General features: G+C 37.0%; 1 protein-coding gene and 1 long non-coding RNA gene across 3 annotated transcripts in view; both read left to right on the top strand.

Annotated features, from left to right (window-relative positions):
• Window positions 1-19,849, top strand: part of TPD52 (tumor protein D52) — a 242,260-nt gene that overhangs the window by 176,605 nt on the left and 45,806 nt on the right. The window lies entirely within an intron of this gene.
• The window catches only part of LOC135227618 (uncharacterized), a 45,872-nt gene extending 26,023 nt beyond the window's left edge, over window positions 1-19,849 (top strand). The window contains exon 2 of the long non-coding RNA XR_010317786.1: window positions 1-19,849. This exon is cut by the window's left edge and continues 19,458 nt beyond it. This is a non-coding gene — a long non-coding RNA (uncharacterized LOC135227618).

Below are 19,849 nucleotides of genomic sequence, written 5' to 3'. Positions count from 1 at the left end.
AGGGCAATAATTCTTTACACTTCAGGGTCGTGGGCCCATTTGAGAATACAGTGAAACCACATTGGACAACCAGAAAAATTTATACGTGTATGTACATATATTTTGCATGCAGTATTAGAGAGCTCACAGATTCCCCCAACAGAGCCATTAACCTTTAGAGATCCATGAAGCTAGGTTAAAAACACATGATTTGGAGGTCTGATGATATGGAAGCAAGGCAGGTTTTATCTTCAGGAGTCTGTAATGGTGATAATTTGGAGGCGGACCCATGTACTCCTTTTGGCAGTGCGTAAGGTATGCAGAGTGTGCTGAACTTGTGGGAATATAGAGGTCGTTCATGTTATAAGCATTTTAGGAATGCCATCTCATGAGACTATGTCTTTTGTTCATTGGTGTATCCAAGCACGTATCATAGCAGGAGTTCAGTAAATATTTATTGAATGAATAAATGGGTTCGAGGAGAAATGTGTTTTGCAGAAGAGCTGAATCTTGTTACCAAATATCACTGTATATTGTTTCTACTCTTAATAGCTGATGTTTCAGAAGCAATATAAGAAAAATAGATAGTAATGCCTCTAATAATAATATATTACAGAAGATGGTCTTCTTACACCTAAGCATAAATTTAACTTCCCTGTTTACCTCTCACCTTGTGTAACCATATTTAGTAATTAGAGAAAATGCAGATTTAATAAAAAATCTTTATACTGTGTCTAGCTATTTTGAAAACCTGTAAGACTTCTTCAGATTTTATTTTTGGCTAGAATTTTGGTTTTGTAAGTAACACAAATTTTATTCTGTGTGATTTCTTTCAAGATTTTTCAGTTCTTTATATATTTTTAAAATAATGGCGTAAAGGTAGGTTCATTATTTGCTGTCTTCTTTCAGATTCAAGTAGATACACAAGATTTCAAAATAGTTTCTGCCTCCCTAGTGAACAACTTCAAAAAACAATCAAAAAAAAAAAAAGACAATCTAAATCCTTCCCACATAAATGACTTTTTTTCTCAAATAGATTTATTGAGTTCATACAAAGGAGCCATGGTGGTGCAACGGTTCAGTGCTCGGCTGCTAACCAAGAGATTGGAGGTTTAAACCTACTCAATCGCCCAGCTGGAGGAAGACCTAACAGTCTGCTCCTGTAAAGATAACAACCTAGGAAACCCTATGGGGCAGTTCCACTCTGTCATATAGGGTCACTATGAGTCGACTCGCCGGCACACAAGAAGAAGAAGCTTATCTTAAGTCACTTTTTGAGAAGTAAAATGAAGTTATATTGTTAAAATTACTTTTTTGAGGTTTATTCCAAAACTCTCAAGAAGGAGAATTCTTAACCTGACTAGCTTAATATAGTAGGCTGGTTCACAGTGTAATATAATGGGTAGGCTCATAGCTTCGAAACAGGAAGCTAATACTTAATGACTCTTTGCTGGGTTCCAGGCAAATGCATTAACTTACTAACCCTCACAGTGATTATATTGGGCACATATTATTATTATTTCCATTTTACAAATAAGGCAACTTAAGGGCACAGAGGTTGAGTAATTTGTCTGAGACCATATGTCACTCACTTACTCATTGGTAATTCACAAAGCCTGGATTCAAGCATTGGCAGACTAGTTACAGAGTCTGTGCTCTCAACCACTACACTAGACTGCCTCTTAAACTCTAGAATCAAGAATTAAAAAATGCTTGAGACAGTCAAGGAAGGCTTCACAGAGGAGGTGACATTTGAACTGATTCTTAAAGAATGAGTAGAAGTTCCTCAAGTAGGGGAAGGGAGAAGGAGGAGGCTGTATAGATGCCCAGTAGTGTGGATGGGGATGGTGGTTGTGAGAAAGGCTGGCAAGGGCAAGTAGCAGGAGATGAGACTAGAAAGAGATAGGTTGGAACTGGATTGTGCGTTGACTTGAGCTCTGTTGAAGAAGTACAGACTTGATACTACAGTGCAGTGGTCCCACAACTCAGATCCAAAGATTGATGCTGGGCTGGTTACCTCAGAATCAAGTGGTAGTTCTTTTAAAAGACAGATTTCTAGGTCCCATTCTAGGAGATTCTGATTCAGAAAATCTGGGATGAAGGGCAGGCATTCAGGTAGTTCTGATGTACAGGTGTGCTCGGGACCTGCACTATAGGCTGTGAGGGACTAATGGAGACTTATAAGCAGGGATGTGGCAAGAAGAGGATTTTGCTTTAAAATGGAAATTGTTGAAACCAGTATAAAATAATTAGAGATTTGCGGTCAGGAACATCAGTTAGGAGGCGATGATGAAAATTCAGAAAAGAGATAATGAGATCTTGAATTAAGACTGTGATTACTGTTGGAGCAGAGAGGACAGATTCAAAAGATACTTCAGACAATGGATTAAATAAGGAAGAAAGAGATGAGGGAGAAATAAAGGATTGTGTTAGGATTCATAAACTGAGCAAATGGGTGGATAATTTTGCTTTACCTGAGCTATGAGGAAAATCCTTTTGTCGTACGAAGTTTTACTTTTTAAGATCTCTGTATTAAAGATAACATAAATAGTATTTATTTAGTTATGTATGTTGAGGACAAGCAGAATGTTTACGATAGGAAACAAATATTCAAGATATTTAGTAAAGCCTCCAGGGAGAAGAGAAGAGGCTTAGCTGTTCTGTCAGAAGAGTCTCTCTGTCCTGGCCAGATGTAAAGAAATAATTGGCAGCTTCTGTTTAAACACAACCCATCAGCTGCCTGGGTCAGTGCTGGCCACACATCTCTCTGCTGTATACTCTCCTGCTATTTGTGGAAGCCCACCCTCCTGAATGGAATCGTGTCCCCTACCTGAGGCCCAGTTAGTGCCCTCAGCCTGGCCCATGCAACTTAACACCTTGCCTCCCTGCACAGGGAGGTGTGAGGACCCCATGAGAATGCACATAGTTCATATTTAACACGTTACTTGCTTCTACCAAGTACCTTTTGCCGTTCAGCTCACAACAGCACCTTTAGTTGCCCCTAGTCACCCAAGCAGTTGGTCCGGGGGCAGACAGTTTAGATAGCATGTGCTTTTCTACCTGGCCCCATGATTGCACGAGTAGACACCTGAACCAAGCTGGAACCAATCCAAGTTCCATCCCCTGGAATTGGGACTAAAAGATAAGTAGTTCTCTTTAAACGTCTGGGGCTATAAATCAAATTCCAAGGCTTTGGGCAGACTGGAGAACAGGGAAAGCTGGATCAAAGAAAGAGAAGAATTACACAAACATGCAGCAAGAAGAGAGGTAACAATCACAAGAGAGAGATCACTGCCTGTGACTCTGATGCTTCTCAGTTTCTGGGCCCAGCCATTCTTGAAGTCTGGCCATATTTCTGCTCTGGGGTTTCTTAAGGCACCCATGTATCGTTAAAAATTCATTTTCTCTCTCTTTCTTCATAAGCTAGTTTGAATTAATTTCTATCGCTGGCAGCCAAGAGTCAGTATCCATGCCCTAGTACTGCCTGCTCTCATTCTTTCTTGACCTTTGTCAAAGATTTGCTACCAGGATATGCTATCAGGCATACCAGGCCTACCGTTTTTGAAATCTGTCTGATCTTTAGACAACATATTTGGATTCATTTATTTGAAATACATGTCAGGCCTTCATATTTTCAGTCCAGCTTAAGCATTTGGGTTGAACACTCACAGAGGTAGCACTTTAGAGTGGGAAACATAGTGGTATGTGTTCCAATACAAATTTTTAAATCCAGCTACATATGTGTACAGTGACTCTGGGTATTCCTTCCATCTTGTTTTGATGCTTCCTTCATCATTCTGTGTTTTGCCCATAGACTCCTTCAGTATTGCAACGCGAGGCTTGAATTTTATCATCAGTTCTTTCAGCTTGAGAAATACCAAGTGTATTCTTCCCTTTTAGTTTTCTGACTCCAGGTCTTTACACATTTCATTATTATACTTTATAATACATTCAACCATTTCGGAGGTAGCATATAATCAAGAACTGATGGTATTAAAGGAATTAGTCCAAGCTGCACTGAAGGCATTGGGGGAAAAACAAGGTTTCAAGAATTGACAGAATACCAATTGAGATGTTTCAGCAAACGGATGAAATGCTGGAAGTGCTCACTCTCTATGCAAAGATATTTGGAAAACAGCTACCTGGCCAACCGACTGGAAAAAAATCCATATTTGTGCCCATTCCAAAGAAAGGTGATCTAATGGAATGAAGAAATTGTTGAACAATATCATTAATATCACACACAAGTAAAATTTTCCTGAAGATAATTCAAAAATAGTTATAACAGTACATTGACAGGGAACCACCAGAAATTCAAGCCAGATCCAGAAGAGGGTATGTAATAAGGGATATCATTACTGATGTCATATGGATCATGGCTGAAAGCAGAGAATAACAGAAAGATGTTTACGTGTGTTTTATCGACAATACAAAGGTATTCAACTGTGTGGATCATAACAAATTATGGATAACATTAGGAAGAATGGGAATTCTAGAACAGTTAATTGTGCCCATGCAGAACCTGTACATAAACCAAGAGGCAGTCGTTCGAACGGAGCAAGGGAATAGTGCGTGATTTAAAATCAGAATAGGTGTGTGTGAGGGTTGTGTCCTTTCACCATATGTAGTCTGTACGCTGAGCAAATAATCCGAAAAGCTGGACTATATGAAGAAGAGCACAGCATCAGGGTTGCAGGAAGACTCATTAACAACCTGCCATGTGCAGATGACACAACTTTGCTTGCAGAGAGTGAAGAGGACTTGAAGCACTTACTGATGAAGATCAAAGACTACAACCTTCGATATGGATTACACCTCAACATAAAGAAAACAAAACAAATCCTCACAACTGGACCCATAAGCAACATCATGATAAACTGAGAAAAGACGTTATCAAGGATTTCATTTTACTTGAATCCACAGTCCGTGCCCATGGAAGCAACAGTCAAGAAATCAAATGACATATTGCGTTGGGCAGATACGCTGCAAAAGACCTCTTTAAAGTGTTGAAGAGTAAAGATATCACTTTCAGGACTAAGATGCACCTGGCCCATGCCATGGTATTTTTCTTCGCCTCTTATGCCTGCAAATGCTGGACAATGAATAAGAAAGACCAGAGAAAAATCGATGCCTTTCAATTACAATGTTGGTGAAGAATATTGAATATAACATAGACCGTCAGAAGAATGAACAAATCTGTCTTAGAAGTACAGCCAGAATGCTCCTTAGAATCAAGGATGGTGAGACTTTGTCCCACACACTTTTGGCATGTTATTGAGAGGGACCAGTCCCTGGAGAAGGACATGATGCTTGATAAAGTAGAGGGTCAGTGAAAGAGAGGAAGACCCTTGACGAGATGGATTGACACCGTGGCTGCAGCAATGGACTTAAACACAGCAACAGTTGTGAGGATGGCGCAGGACTGGGCAGCGTTTCATTCTGTTGTATATAGGGTAGCTGTGAGTCTGAACCAATGCAATGGCACCTAACAACACATATATGTATATCTCTAAATACATGATTTAGGGTTCTGATTGTTACCTTTGTTCCTCCTTCGCTTTTCAAATGATTCCTGCCAAATTTTGTAGCCAGCTTATGAATATAGAGAAAATTGAACTTATTCAGAAATCAGGATTACTTTAAAATGCGTATATATGATTGCTCAACAGTTTTTTTTTAAGGATATGTACATTAGGATCAGAGAATCATAAGTGTATACTCTCAAAATGGAAAATTTTAAGACATCAACTAACTTAAATAAATTATACCTTTGGATAGCCCAGTCAAGGAGGATTCCAAAAAAATGTATAGTGAAATAGACCAGAATTTAATTATAATGAAAAAATATCAATCATGTTTCAATATATAGTTGGCCCTCCGTATCTGTGGGTTCTGCATCCACAGATTCAACCAACTGCATATCGAAAATATTCAAGGAAAAAAAAAAGTAAAAAAAAAAAAAAAAGCAAAACTTGCATTTGCCACACTCTGAGCACTATGCTGAATCCATGTGAATGCAATGATGTGGAGGCACCCCCTGCCGTAGCCGCCTGCCATCTCACAGTCCTCAGTCTCATTCCTGCGCTGGTTGTCTGAGCATTGTTCACCTCGAGTCTTGTCACTATTCCCTAAACAATACAGTATAACAACTATTTACATAGCATCTATGATTAGGTATTATAAGTAATCTAGAGATAATTTAAAGTATGTGGGAGGATATGCATAGGTTATATGCAAACACTACGCCATTTTATGTAAGGGACCTTGGTATCCCAGGGGGTCCTGGAATCAATCCCCTGAGAATACCAAGGGACTACTGTAGAGCATACATAATTATGTACTGTGTAATCAAGTATTCTTTTCATGAATGAGAAAAGAATTAAAGCCAGGCAAACTGCAGGGTATCAAATTGATTAAAATTATAAGAATTAAAGTGGTTTATTGGTATATATCATGCTATTATTATAATGCATGGAATAGCTTTGCTAATTTATATATTTTTCTGTAATTTTCATGCTATTTTTTAAATTCCATTATGATTTATTCTTTGACCCTATGTTATATAGAAATTTTTTTTTTTTTTTTTTTAGTAATTTATTTCTACAAATATATTTTAAATTTCCAAATGAATGGTCATTTTTTATTATTCATTTCTGGCCTAATTGTATTGTGATCTCAGAAAGTGATGCCGATTATTTAAATTTGTTATACTTCTTTAGCCTGGCATTTGGTCAGTTTGTATAAATGTCCCGTTTATAAAACCACTATGTTGGTGGATTTGTCTTTTCTCCTAGTAAATCTTTTCTTTGAGGTTATTTTGCTACTTTCATACCACTTTAGAGTTGTCATATCTACTGGGAAATTTTCTCTGTTTTGCATTATGTAAATTTTTTTTCATTATGTAATAACCCTTGGTTCTCTAGTGATATTAAAAGAAGCTGAAGTTTTACAAAACCCAGCTTTAGTGTTCTGCATATTCTTCGAGTTCCAGCTGTCTTTTTCTTTTTCTGTCTTTCTATAATAAGCTCTAAATTGCCAAGTGAACAGTACAATTAAAGAAAAGTTTTTCGATATTTTAACCACTAAATTCATTTCTTTTTAGCACAAGGTTTAGTCAGTTTACTTGTTCTGGTGTATTGCTGGAAATGGAAGTCTGTTACTTTTTAAAATTTATTTATAATCAAGATCAGGCTTTGAAGAATAAATTAAATCAGAGCCCTATGGAATGTACTTTTAAGTAAGTACAAATTTTAATTACACTTCTTGCATTGTTCTTGCTTGATATTGATGTTCTGTGACCAGTAAATACTATAAGAGATTTAAATGTAGGGAGGCATTCTGAAAGTTAGAGAAATGGTTGGCTTTTTTTTTTTCCGGTAATCACTTATGTGCTTAAAGCATCTATCCTCAGGGCTGTTATTTTTCATTAATTAACTTCTTTACATTCTCAGAATCACTTCAGATATAATTAACACATAAGATTAAATTCATAAGCATGAAACTATTATGGCTGTGTAGTTATGAGGATTTAGAAAAACAATTAAACAAAGCAAAACTTTTTGACTCCTGATAGACTAGATGTGGTCAGCAGCTGCCTATTCTTTGAATAGGATAAAAGGAGGTACCTTAAACAAATTTTAGTTCATAGTATATTATCGTGTATGAGGCTGTTGTGGATTTATTGTTTGATTACATGCCGCAACTGTTGAAGAAAGTGATTCCTTTTGTAAGTTTAAGAATAAAAACAGTACTATTAGCAAGTTGTTACAGAAGGTTTCGTAAAGATGTTAATAAAACAGTGTAGTGTTCATGAGCGCAAGACCTGTAGTCAAACTACCTGGGTTTGCTTATTAAGTGAGTTAACTCTCCATCCCTCAATTTCTTCACTGCAAAAATATCAATACCTTGGATTAATTACTTAGAAGACTATTCTGGCCCCTGAAATAGCAGGCAGTTGATTAACACTTTCCATTTTTTTTTCTAAGATTAAGTATTAGACTGATCATCAATATAGAGTTGGGCAAGTATTCAAATCATGTGCATTTTAAAAGGTTTTAATATTAAAAGGTTTGTGTGCATTATATATAGCTATGCCACATATATAGCATCCGTAAAGCTTGCATTTGTCCATTTAGTAGACACCAATGAAAACAGCTTATTGGTAAATGGAATATCCTCATGGCTCAAGCATCAGTGATCTTTATCATCTGCTAAGGATTCTCCTGTAGTCATGAATAAGACAATTCTTTTACCATAGGAGTGGTGGTGGTGGTTATGATTGTAGTGGTAGCCATAATATCAGTAGTGGTTAACACCTATTATACTAAACCAAAACCGGTTGCCATCGAGTCAATTCCGACTCGTAGCGACCCTATAGGACAGAGTAGAACTGCCCCATAGAGTTTCCAAGGAGCACCTGGTGGATTTGAACTGCTGACTTTTAGTTAGCAGCCGTAGCTCTTAACCACTACACCACCAGGGTTTCCATTATAAAAAAAAAAAAATAGGTAACATTTATTCAGTGTTTCCTATAACATAACATACTTGATGCCACGTGCTCTTCAAGATACCTTACACGTATTAACTTATTATATCCTCACAGAAACGAATCAAGTGGTTACTATTATTATTGCAATAATTATTTTTTAATAAATGAATGGATGGCCATCCTATCTTACACATGAGGAAATTAAGACACAGAGAGGTATATAAGGTGTGTGTGTATATATATATAGTATATGTGTTAAGGAAACCCTGATGGCATAGTGGTTAAGTGCTACGGCTACTAACCAAAGGGTTGGCATATATAAGATAAAAAAAAAAAAAAAAATAGCTAGTAATTGGCAGAAGCAGAATTTGAACACAGCCTAATCCCAAAACACATACACTTAAATATAGATGCCATTCTCCTATCATGTTTTTGGGTTAGGGAAATGACATTTCATTCAGCACTGGAGCTTGTCCCTTGCTCTAGCTGGGTCTGGTTGGTTTTCTTGGCCAGTATCAAGCAAACCGGTTTTAAGCCTATAGAAACTGTCTGTTCATAGTCTCCACTAAATTACCCTAGAATTCTGTTTTGTCCCTAGGTCGGATTCTTCATACACCCATTACCTTGAAAAGTAGGCATAAAGAGAATTGTGTATGTGCTTGTGACAATTTTCTCTCCTCAGTGCTTTTTGGCCTTATTCCAAAAGTCTCTGTTGAATAATGACCTACATTACTTCAGTTTGCTACTTTGAGCCAGTCCTGATTTCTCTTTGTACCTAACACAGACCCCTCAAAAAGGTTATGTAAGTGGCCATAAGAGCAATAAGACAGAAAATACCAAAAGAATAATAATTCATTTAGTAACTATGTTAACACTAAGCTAATGGCGACTGTTTGTATTTTGCTTTATTTGTATTTGAATTAAAAAATTACTTCACTCTTACAAGCTAGGACCAGAGGAGTTTTATCTAGTGACTTTCCAGTTCTCACTTGACCTGTCTTGTGCATATGGATGCAACTGCTGGCCACAGGGAAGAGCGTGGAGCATTCTTCCGCCGTCACTTCCTAGGCTCTTTAGCCCCCATTGAGCTGCGAACAGTAGCTGAGGACAAAAGCTGTATACACTGTACAAACAGAGCACCAAAGCAGCAGTACACTGAGTCATTCTTCGCTCTGTGTGAGAACTGAGGGGGACTCTATTCATTTCCTTTGTGCTGGTGTCTGTCAACAGCGCTGTTTGAGGCAAGGCCTATTGTGCTGGCCAGTGTTTCTTATTGACCTAAGTCTGTGCCTGCTATGTTCCCAGGGTCGAAGTTGCGAGTGAGAGAATGTTTGAAAAGGGGTAATCATAGGCTAAATGCATTTTGCTGCATTGTCATCTGACCTATTAAATCTAAACTGTGGTCTCCGTTAATGCAAACAGGTAATTATATAGTCACAGCTGCAGCTATTGACATCTGGTTGCCGCCCCCGTGGAAAAAAAAAGTACGTGCTTTTTGTCCTGTAGCTAGGTTCTTATATGTTAGACTTTAATGATTTTTAACTGAAAATATATAAAGGATTAGGAAGACTAAAAGATCAACAAGGTAGATACTTTATCCAAGTAAAAATAGCCTCTGCTGCAGCTGTTTGCCTGTTTTTCTTTGATAATGCAGTGCTTTCCTGTGAGACTGGACAATCTTGGTTCAGTTTTAGTTTTTCAGTTGTGTAAGGTAAAGGTGATTTGTATGTTTTCATCCTATGCAAGCATATCATCATACTAAGTCACTTTGAAAGGTCTGCCTCTCATAACTTAATTTTGCTTGCTTGCCTGCTGGTTTTATTCACTGAGTTCAATGCTGTACTCTGCCCGTGTAGGATGGTGTTTGCAAGAGGCCTATGCTGCCCCAGGCATGGCAAGTACAGCGGAGTGAATCGAGGGTTATGGCTATCAATTATGTTAATAAGTTCTGTCTCTTCTAGTTTCTTTCAGTATTCTAATAAAAGTTATGAACAAATCAGTCCTAGCACATCACATCCTTGATGTCCCTTGGAGAAGAACCACTTGTATATTAGTAAAATAAAAAATGTTTAGAAATGTGTTTCCATCAACCATGAAAACCCATTTATAATTAGAATACCCTACACTTAAATAATTTTCACTCAACTCCATAATTCATTACTTAACAAATTTATCGAAAACCTGGTATGTGCTAGACTCTGCTAGGTATCGGGGTACAAATTAAAAATAAAAATCTATTGTCTTGGTTTTTCACATCATCAGTAGTGGCATTATGAAATACACTAGGAGTGGAAACTGATGCAGGAGACGGAGGAAAACAGCCTTAAGACAGTGTAACTCCAAGGCTTTTCTAATGTTTTCTAAATGTTTTGATGCAATGTCTCTCTAAGTGGGTAGTTACAAATCCCATTGGGACCTTGATAAGAAAGCACTCAAGATGCCCAAGAGCCTGAATTGTACTTCCTTTGAATCAGTCATGTAAGCAGGGCTCAGCTCATACCTTCTTGCCTGGTGCTGCTCAAAGTGAGCCCGAGCTAGTTGCACTGGGCTCGTTACAGCTGAGGGGGTTATTCAAAGATGACAGCTCATCATCACCTCCTACACTCTCTAGGTACTAGAGATACAATGATGAATACTATTAAAACGCTTACCCTCAGGGAACTCAGGTTAAACACCTTTCTTTTTTACCATCTTTTCCACAAACACAACCTTGGAAAAAATGGCATAGTGATTGAATGTTATACAAGAAAAAAATCAAATACTAAACATGTAAATATGTTCTGCCTTTGAAAATGCAGGCCACAAATGAAGAAAGCACTCCTCTGTTTAAATAATGGTATTTCATGTTACTGTTTCTAAGTAAAATTAGCATCTTCTACGTGAAACAAGCATGTGGAATTAAATTAATATTTACTAAAATACATGCCAGCCACTATCTTAGCCCTTAGAAATGAAAACTATTTTTGAATTCTCGTAATGAAATCTTTTTAAAAGTAGTATTTTATTTTAGTTTTTTAGTACTGCTGTTTCATATACAGAATTATTTGACAGATACGGAGTATAATCACTTCAAAAGGGTTTTCATATTTGTAAGAAATAACAAACCATATGCCATCTTGCAGAAGCCCTGATTTGGAAAGAACGTGGCTCTTGGCCAGCAATTAATTAAGCCACTCTTTTGTTTTGGCCATATTGTGATGTTGTATAGGTGTGAAATTTTCTCTCTTCACCAGATAGGGATATTCCTGAGCAGCCACCATAGTTAGTAAGGAAAGCAGTCAACTTTGGTGTTATTTTCCTACAAAGTAATAGAAATTGTAAGGATAAGTAATTGAAGCACAAGAAGAATGGGGAGAAACTGTTGGGGTAAAAGAGGAGTATGACTTTGGCACTGGGTAGTTGAAAAGTGAGTGTTGTCACTTTGGTCCATTTAAAATTGCATCACTGTTACCAGGATGAAACTGAACATCTTCAGCAGGTGCCTGTTGCTAGAGGATATAGAATGAGAGAAGAGTACGTAATCGTGTGTTGTGTATAGTGGGTATCCTGTTGTCAAAAAGAGAAAATAATTAGCCTGACTAATTGATTTTCTGCATTTTTCCTGAGTCCAATTTAGATATTCTTAAATTATTTTCAAATAGAATCTTTTCTAATATCCAGATTATATGGGCTCAATTAGGGTACTCAGTATTTTTCTCATCGTGTGACTTCGCTTGCTTCTCATTAAAGCAGAATTAACTTCTTATTCAGGATATAGTAGTTAAACAGAGTTATGGACCTTGGGTCCAAGATTGCAATCAGGGAAAACTGGCCTCAACAGAGAGCTTCCTTTCACCCATTTTGACCATTGTCACTGCTTCCCCTCATTCATCCTCATTGCTGTTGATCTTAGCAAGAGACTCAGAGACACCATTGCTTTGCTTACAAATAAGGTTTTATGTTTGATCTTTTTTTGAAAAAGATAAAGCACCTACATCTTAAAAGGGTGCTTTCTTTTTTTTAATGAACGGCAGTGGCTCTGGGAATTTCAAAAGCTCTATAATGTTTTGTTCGGATGGTAAAAAGGATTCACAACAGACATTGTGATCCAAATACCTATTTTCTTTTTCTTAATGGAAAAGTATTTCCCTGAAATTAAACAAGATTAAAATGTAGAATTTTTCTGCAGTTTTTTCCCAAACTCTTAACTAATAAAACCAAGCTGCACGTATATTTTGAAGTGGTTTCATGAATCTCAACCGTAGCAATTAAGCTTCTCTTTATTTATTTATAGTAAGCAGAGGGTTTACTGGTGGTTGGTAAGTACTGCACTGTGGGTACCTGCACACACCCACCCACGCTCACCTTGCTGTACATTGGTATAGTCTAGTCTGTACCTGGTTTTGAGAAAAGTGAAAGCGTGTCAGAGGGCTTCACAAATAATTGTAGGTGGGTGCAGAGAGGGTTAACCATCGGCATTCTTGGTGGCTTAATTAGGCTCTGGCAAAGAGCCAGGCGCAGTAGAAAATGGGTCTGCGTGGGACAACCACAGAAACCAGTGGATTTCAGCGTCTTGGCAAGGTCTGGAATGTTCAGCAGCAGTCTGCGCTTATGCCTACCTGTTATGGGAAAGTGAGAGGCTGTCCAGACGAGAGACAAAGCAGCCAGGCATTTTCCCATCCAGCTTTACTATTATATTTGTCTGTTTAAAAAGGAGGCAAGAGTACCTGTCACTGGGCACGACTTCTGTAGTGATTCACTGCACGGTGCTTGCTCCTCTCAAGGAGGGGTGAGTTTAAACTGAGTAGAGCCCTGTCATCTCTTTGAGCCTGCTCTGTGTGGAGAACAGTATTCCCTGTGAAACAGGATGTTGTCAAGATTACTTGAGGTTGGGGAATTATCCATGTGGAAAGTTGCAGTGTTAAGAAATTTCAATCAGTCAATCTTTAGCCTTCCTTTTCAAGAAAGGAAAGTGCTGTAGTTTTTATTGTTATTGATAAATTAATAATTGGATCATAAGATTATAAGTCTCTGAAATAAAGCATTGTTATAAATGTTTTTTTTTTTTTTAATGTGCACTAGTTTTGTGAAGTCTACGAGTCAAAAAGATCAAGGGTTGTAATTCAATATTGTCTACTTGTCTTGTTGGCTAAAGTAAATAGATTTAGCTATTCAGATGGTTTGTAATTCAGGTTTTTAGGACTATAGCTTCTATGGTAATATTTCTTTCATACCAAAAACCCATATTGTAAATGTGCTTGGATTCCTATCTGCTGAAAAGCTTTTCTGGGTAAAACTACTTCAGATGGTAGAAATTCCTTGCATTAGAAACCTCCTTCAGTCTCTTTTATTTAAAATTGTACCGTTTCATCTTTCAGAATGAAATCCAGCTTTAAAAAAGTATGTATATAACAAAAAATATATAACTTAAAATCTTGTGGTATTTTTAAAAGCTTCATTGCAGTCTTTTTGTTTAGAAAAACCGATTTTTGCGTAACTATTAAAAATAATACTTCCCTGGGAATAACAGTTCTTTTTTTACTGTTCATGTTTTATAGTTTCCGTATGACAAAGGTCTTCGGCACTCAGCCTCTGCCCCATTGTTTGAAGCATTACTCATTATAGTGTGATTTCACTACCATAAGAAAATTAATAATAGTATTTTGGAGCTTATTTACTGTTACAGTTAAAGTCAAGTTAACAATAGAATGTTATTAGTTCAACAATCTTTGCTGCAGTTAAAAATAACAAAATTCCTGTGTGCTCTATTCATTACAAGCCAACGTATGAAAAGAGGGAAGAATTTCATTTTAAAATCTGTTATGTAGCTCCAGCTACTAAAGTATATATCATTATTGTCTATAAAGTATATATTGCTCATTTATATTGTCACTCATTCTTAGACAATCTTATATTATTCCTTTGACTCATATAGTCCTTGGAACTGTGTCATTTGTCCTAAAGAGTTTTCTGTAATCTAGATTTTACTGATGCTATTCTCTCCCTCTCACTTTTTTAACCCTCCATAGAATGTCTGTATGACATTCCTGTGAATTCATAGACATACAGACCATTACCCACTGCTGTCGAGTCAATTCCAACTCATGGCAACCCTATAGGACAGAGTAGAACTTGCCCCATGTGGTTACCGTGGAGCAGCTGGTAGATTTGAACTGCTGACCTTTTGGTTAGGAGCTGAGCTCTTAACCACTGTGAAGTTTCTTTACGCTGATATTCTAATTACATAATTCCTTCTACATTTATTAGCTGAAATACTTATATCAACTTTCCCTAATAAACTTTTGGCTTTCCTGGGTGCATTCTGACAGCAAAGGCAGGGCAAATGATTATTTGCTTATATTTACCAGTTTTCAAAAGTAAAGTTGGTCTTACAGTATTTTCTAATGATGACTGAATTTTTTAAGTGTCACTATGAATTAATTGATTCTTTGATTTTCTTCACTCTTCTTTGCTGGGAGTGGGAAGAGAACAGTAGTTATATCTTAGATGACTGCTCACAAGCCCAGACACTACTTACCAAAGTAGGTTGCAGAACATTGTCTTTATGAACTATATTGTGCCAGTTAACATAGATGTCCCCCGAGTCTATGGTCCTTTGCTTTTGAGCCTAGGAACTTTGTCCAGTGAGGTGCTTGGTTATAGTTAAGAAGTTTCCATGACTATGCCCTTCTGTGCTCTATTGTCTACATTAATATACATGTAGCATCTACAATTATATATGTAGAAATATCCACAACCCAACCTATATCTGCAGGTGGGTGTGCTCCCTTATACCCTCCCACACCTCTTTAACATACCTATCTATCTATGTGTCCTATTGTAAATTACTGTTTGTTAATACTATTGTTGCAGGATTGTTACAGTAATTACCATAATTGACCTTTATTCTTGCATTCAATTCAGTATCTTCCCTTGCCTTGGTCATGTTGTGCTGACTTCCCCCATATTGTATATTGCCTTTCCCATCACCAGTATTAACATGTGTCTTTTATCTAGTTAGTAGCTTTCTCTCCCTCCCCTTCCCATCTCTGACAACCATCAAGTAATTTTTTTTTTTCTGGTATATAAACCTTTTCTTGTTTTTTTATAATAGTAGTCTCATACTATATTTGTCTTTTGTGGTTAACTTATTTCATTCAACATAAATGTCCTCCAAATTCATCCATGTCGTGAGGTGTTTCTCAGATTTGTCGTTACTCTTTATCATTGCATAGTATCGCATTGTGTGTATGTGCCATAATTTGTTTATCCATTTATCCATTGATAGGGACTTAGGATGTTTTCATCTTTTTGCTATTGTGAATAATGCTGCAGTGAACACAGGTGTCATGGCTTTTATTTCTTTATGGTATATACTTAGGAGTGGGATTGCTAGATCCTATGGTATTTCTATTTCTAGCTTTTTAAGGAAGCGTCATATGGTTTTCCATAGTGTTTGTACCATTTAACATTCCCATCAGCAGTGTGTAAGAGTTCCAGTCTCCCCACAACCTCACCAACATTGATTGTTTTCTGTTTTTTTGATTAGTGCCATTATTGTCAGGGTAAGATAATATCTCATTGTAATTTTGATTTGCCTCTCTCTAATGGCTACCAATTGTAAGCATTTCTTCATGTGTTCATTAGCTGCCTGAATGCCTTCTTTGGTGAAGTGTCTGTTCATATCCTTTGCCCATTTTTTAATTAGATTGTTTGTCTTTTTGATGTGAGGTGTTGATGATTCTGAAAATTTTAGAGATTAAACCCTTGTTGCATATGTCATAGCCAAAAATATTTTCCCAGTTTGTAGGTTCTCTTTTTACTCTTTTGGAAAAGTCTTTTGATGAGCATAAGTGTTTAATTTTTAGGAGGTCCCATTTATCTAGTTCATCTTCTGCCATTTGTTCATTTTTGGTTATGTTTGTTATTTTGTGCATGTCACATATTAGTCTAACATTGTCTCGATTTTATCGTCCATGATCTTTATAGTTTTAGGTATTCTATCCATTTTGAGTTATTTTTTGTGTATGTTTTGAGGTATGGGTTCTGTTGCATTTTTCTACAGATAGACATCCAGTTTTGCCACCACCATTTGTTAAAGAGACTCTCTGTCCCCCATTTAATGGATTTGGGCCCTTTGTCGAAGATGAGCTGTCCATAGGTGGATGGGTTCTAGATTCTATTCTACTGGTCTATGTGTCTGTCGTTGTACCAGCACCAGGCTGTTTTGACTACTGTGGCTACATAGGAGGTTCTGAAATAAGGCAGTGAGACCTCGTACTTTGTTCTTCGTCTTCAATAACGCTTTACTTCCCCAGGGCCTCTTTCCTTTCCACATAAAGTTGTTGATTAGTTTTTCCATCTCATTGAAGAATGCTCTTGGAATTTGGATCACAATTGCATTATATCTATAGACCCGCTTTGGGTAGTATTGACATTTTCACAATGTTAAGTCTTCCTATCCATGAGCTTGGTATGTTTTCCATTTGTGTAGGTCTCTCTTGGTTTCTTGCAGTAGTGTTTTGTAGTTTTCTTTGTATAGGTCTTTTATGTCCCTGTTAGATTTATTCCTGTGTATTTTGTCTTTTTAGGGGCTATTGTAAATGATAGTGTTTTCCTGACTTCCTTTTGAAGTTCTCCTTGTTGGTGTAGAGCAATCCAATTGATTTTTGTATGTTGATCTTGTATACTGCTACTTTGTTGAATCCTTGTATTAGTTCCCATGGCTTTGTTGTGGAATCTTTGAGGTTCTCTATGTATAGGGTCATAACATCTATGAATAGGGATAGTTTAACTTCTTCCTTACCAATTCAAATGCCTTTATTTCCTTTTCTTGCCTTATTGCTCTAGCTAGGACTTCCAGTACAATGTTGAAAAAGAGTGGTGATAAAGGGCATCCTTGTCTGGTTCCTGTTCTCAAGGGGAATGTTTTTGTTCTCTCTCCATTGAGAATATTGTTGGCTGTTGGTTTTGTATAAACGCCCTTGATTATGTTGAGAAATTTCCCTTCTATTCCTATTTTGCTGAGAGTTTCTATCAGGAATGAGCCTTAAAAAAAAAATGCCTTTTCTTGAGATGATCATGTTTTCTTTTTGTTTTATTTATCTGGTGGATTATGTTATTGATTTTCTTGTCTTGAACCATCCTTGTGTACCTGGTATAAATGTTTTTGATATGGTGTTTAATTCTATTGGCTAGAATTTTGTTGAGAATTTTTTGTCTGTATTCATGATGGATATTGGTCTGTAATTTTCTTTTTGTATCTTTGCTTGGCTTTGGTATCAGGGTTTTGCTGGCTTCATAGAATGAATTTGGGAGTATTCCTTCCCAATAGTTTGAATAGAATTGGTGTGAACTCTTCTCTGAATGTTTGGTAGAATTCTCCATTGAAGCCATCTGAGCCAGGGCTTTATTTGTTGGAAACTTACACCATTTTTTGCTTTTAAGCTATGTATTTAAAGTATATTTCATGTAGACAGCATATAGTTGGCTTTAGCTTTTTTTTTTTTTTTCAGTTTGTTAGTCTCTGCCTTTTACATGTACCATGGTACGTTTTACACTAAGCATGTAAAATATTATAATAAGTACGGTTGAGTTTAAGTCTACCATCTTGCTATTTGTTTTTTATTTGTCCCATCTGTTTGTTTCTATTTCCTGCCTTTATCTGGATTGAATATTTTTTAGAACTTCATTTTATGTTTTCTTCTGGCCTCTTAACTATACCACAGCTGCTTCCTTCTTCTTCCTCTTCCTCCTCTTCTTTTTCTTATCATTACTATTATTTTGCTATGGTTGCTTTAGGATTTACAGTGTTTATCTTTAACTTATCATTGTTGTGGTGGTTTTAAAACATGTTCCCAAGTTCTTTGACACTCTTTCCACCAAGGAGTGGAGTCTATCCTTTTCCCCTTGAATATAGGATGGCTTTTTGGTAACTTGTGTCTGATGAACAGAATGTGGCAGAAGTGATATTTTGTGACTTCTAAATCTAGGCTATATAAAACAGTACAGCTTCCACCTAACTGTCTATCAGGATGTATACTCTTGGAACCCAGCCACAGCTGTAAGGAAGCCCAAGACACGTGGAGAGGCCACATGTGTTGTTCTAGCTGACATCCAGCATCGACTGCCAGCGTCAGCTACCAGACGTGTGAGTGAGGAAGCCTTTGAGATGACTCCTGCCCTAGCCATTGAATAACTGCAGTTGCATAAGAAACCCTGAGTTAAAACTGCGTAGCTGAGCCCATTCAACCTTAAAACTGTGAGACATTAAAAAAAAAAAAAAAAGATTGTTTAAGTCACTAGGTTTCAGAGTGGTTTCTTGTATAGCAATAGGTAGCTGACACAGATTTTGGTACCTGGGAAATGGAACGCTGCCATAAAAACCACCTGAAAAATTCGCAGTGGCTTTGGGACCAGGCATTGGATAGAAGCTGGAAGGACCTTGAGCTGTTAACATAAGCCTGAATTCAGGGCAGTAAGGAAACAGTGAGGGCTTAAGTGTTACTGGAAGCTGAAGGAAAGGAGATTCTTGTTATAGTGGTGGAAAATGTGGTGGTATCATCATCTGCAGTAGTAAGGAAAATAGAAAATGTACTTAATGAACTAGATGATCTGGCTAAGGAGATTTCCAGACAGAGTATTAAAGGTACCACTTGGCTCCTTCTACCTGCTTATAATAAAATTGGAGAAGAGAGCTAAAATATGAAATGTTAAATATAAATCAGCCAGGACTTGTTAGGTTCAAAAATAATTTTTTTTCTCATTCCCAGTCTCTTCAGATGGCAAGTAATTTTCAAATTAAGAAATAGCTTATGGGCTAAGATCAAATTCAAGAGTGTTGTCAGGAAAACATGATCTAAAGATGAAGTTGAGGATGTCACTGTAAAACCCATTGTCAAGACTTCAAAATGATTTAAGGTGGTGCCCCATAAAAAACAAAAACAAAAAGGCCCTCCAAAAATCTAAATTGTGTGCCTCACATATATTCTTTCATGAAATAGAGATTAAATAGTATTTCTAATAATCTTAAAGGCATTATTCCACACAGTTTTAAAGGTAGGGAAAGGAGAGAAGGGTTTATCTCAACAAGATTTGTGGGTTTGGTTTTGTCTAATTGAGTGAACCCCAGTATGAACCATAGAAAACTCACAATGTGTTTAAGAGAATTATAGGAGAGGACACATTGCCAGCTTGCATTGAAAGGAACAGAGACAGTAAAAAATAAAAATGGGTATTTGGATCCCTGGATTTTTATGAGGAGGTAGCAGGCTGAGAAAACTACTCAATTACAGATGCAGATTACATTTTATGGAAAAGGAAAGGTAGTTCAGAGAATGGAACCAACAGCCCAGAGGGCAGAGGTAAGAGCCCTGGAGGATCATTCCCAAATAGTAGCACTAA

This window comes from Loxodonta africana, chromosome 14, assembly GCF_030014295.1.
Source record: "Loxodonta africana isolate mLoxAfr1 chromosome 14, mLoxAfr1.hap2, whole genome shotgun sequence".
NCBI lineage: Eukaryota > Metazoa > Chordata > Mammalia > Proboscidea > Elephantidae > Loxodonta > Loxodonta africana.
This window is presented reverse-complemented; position numbering and strand designations above follow the sequence as displayed.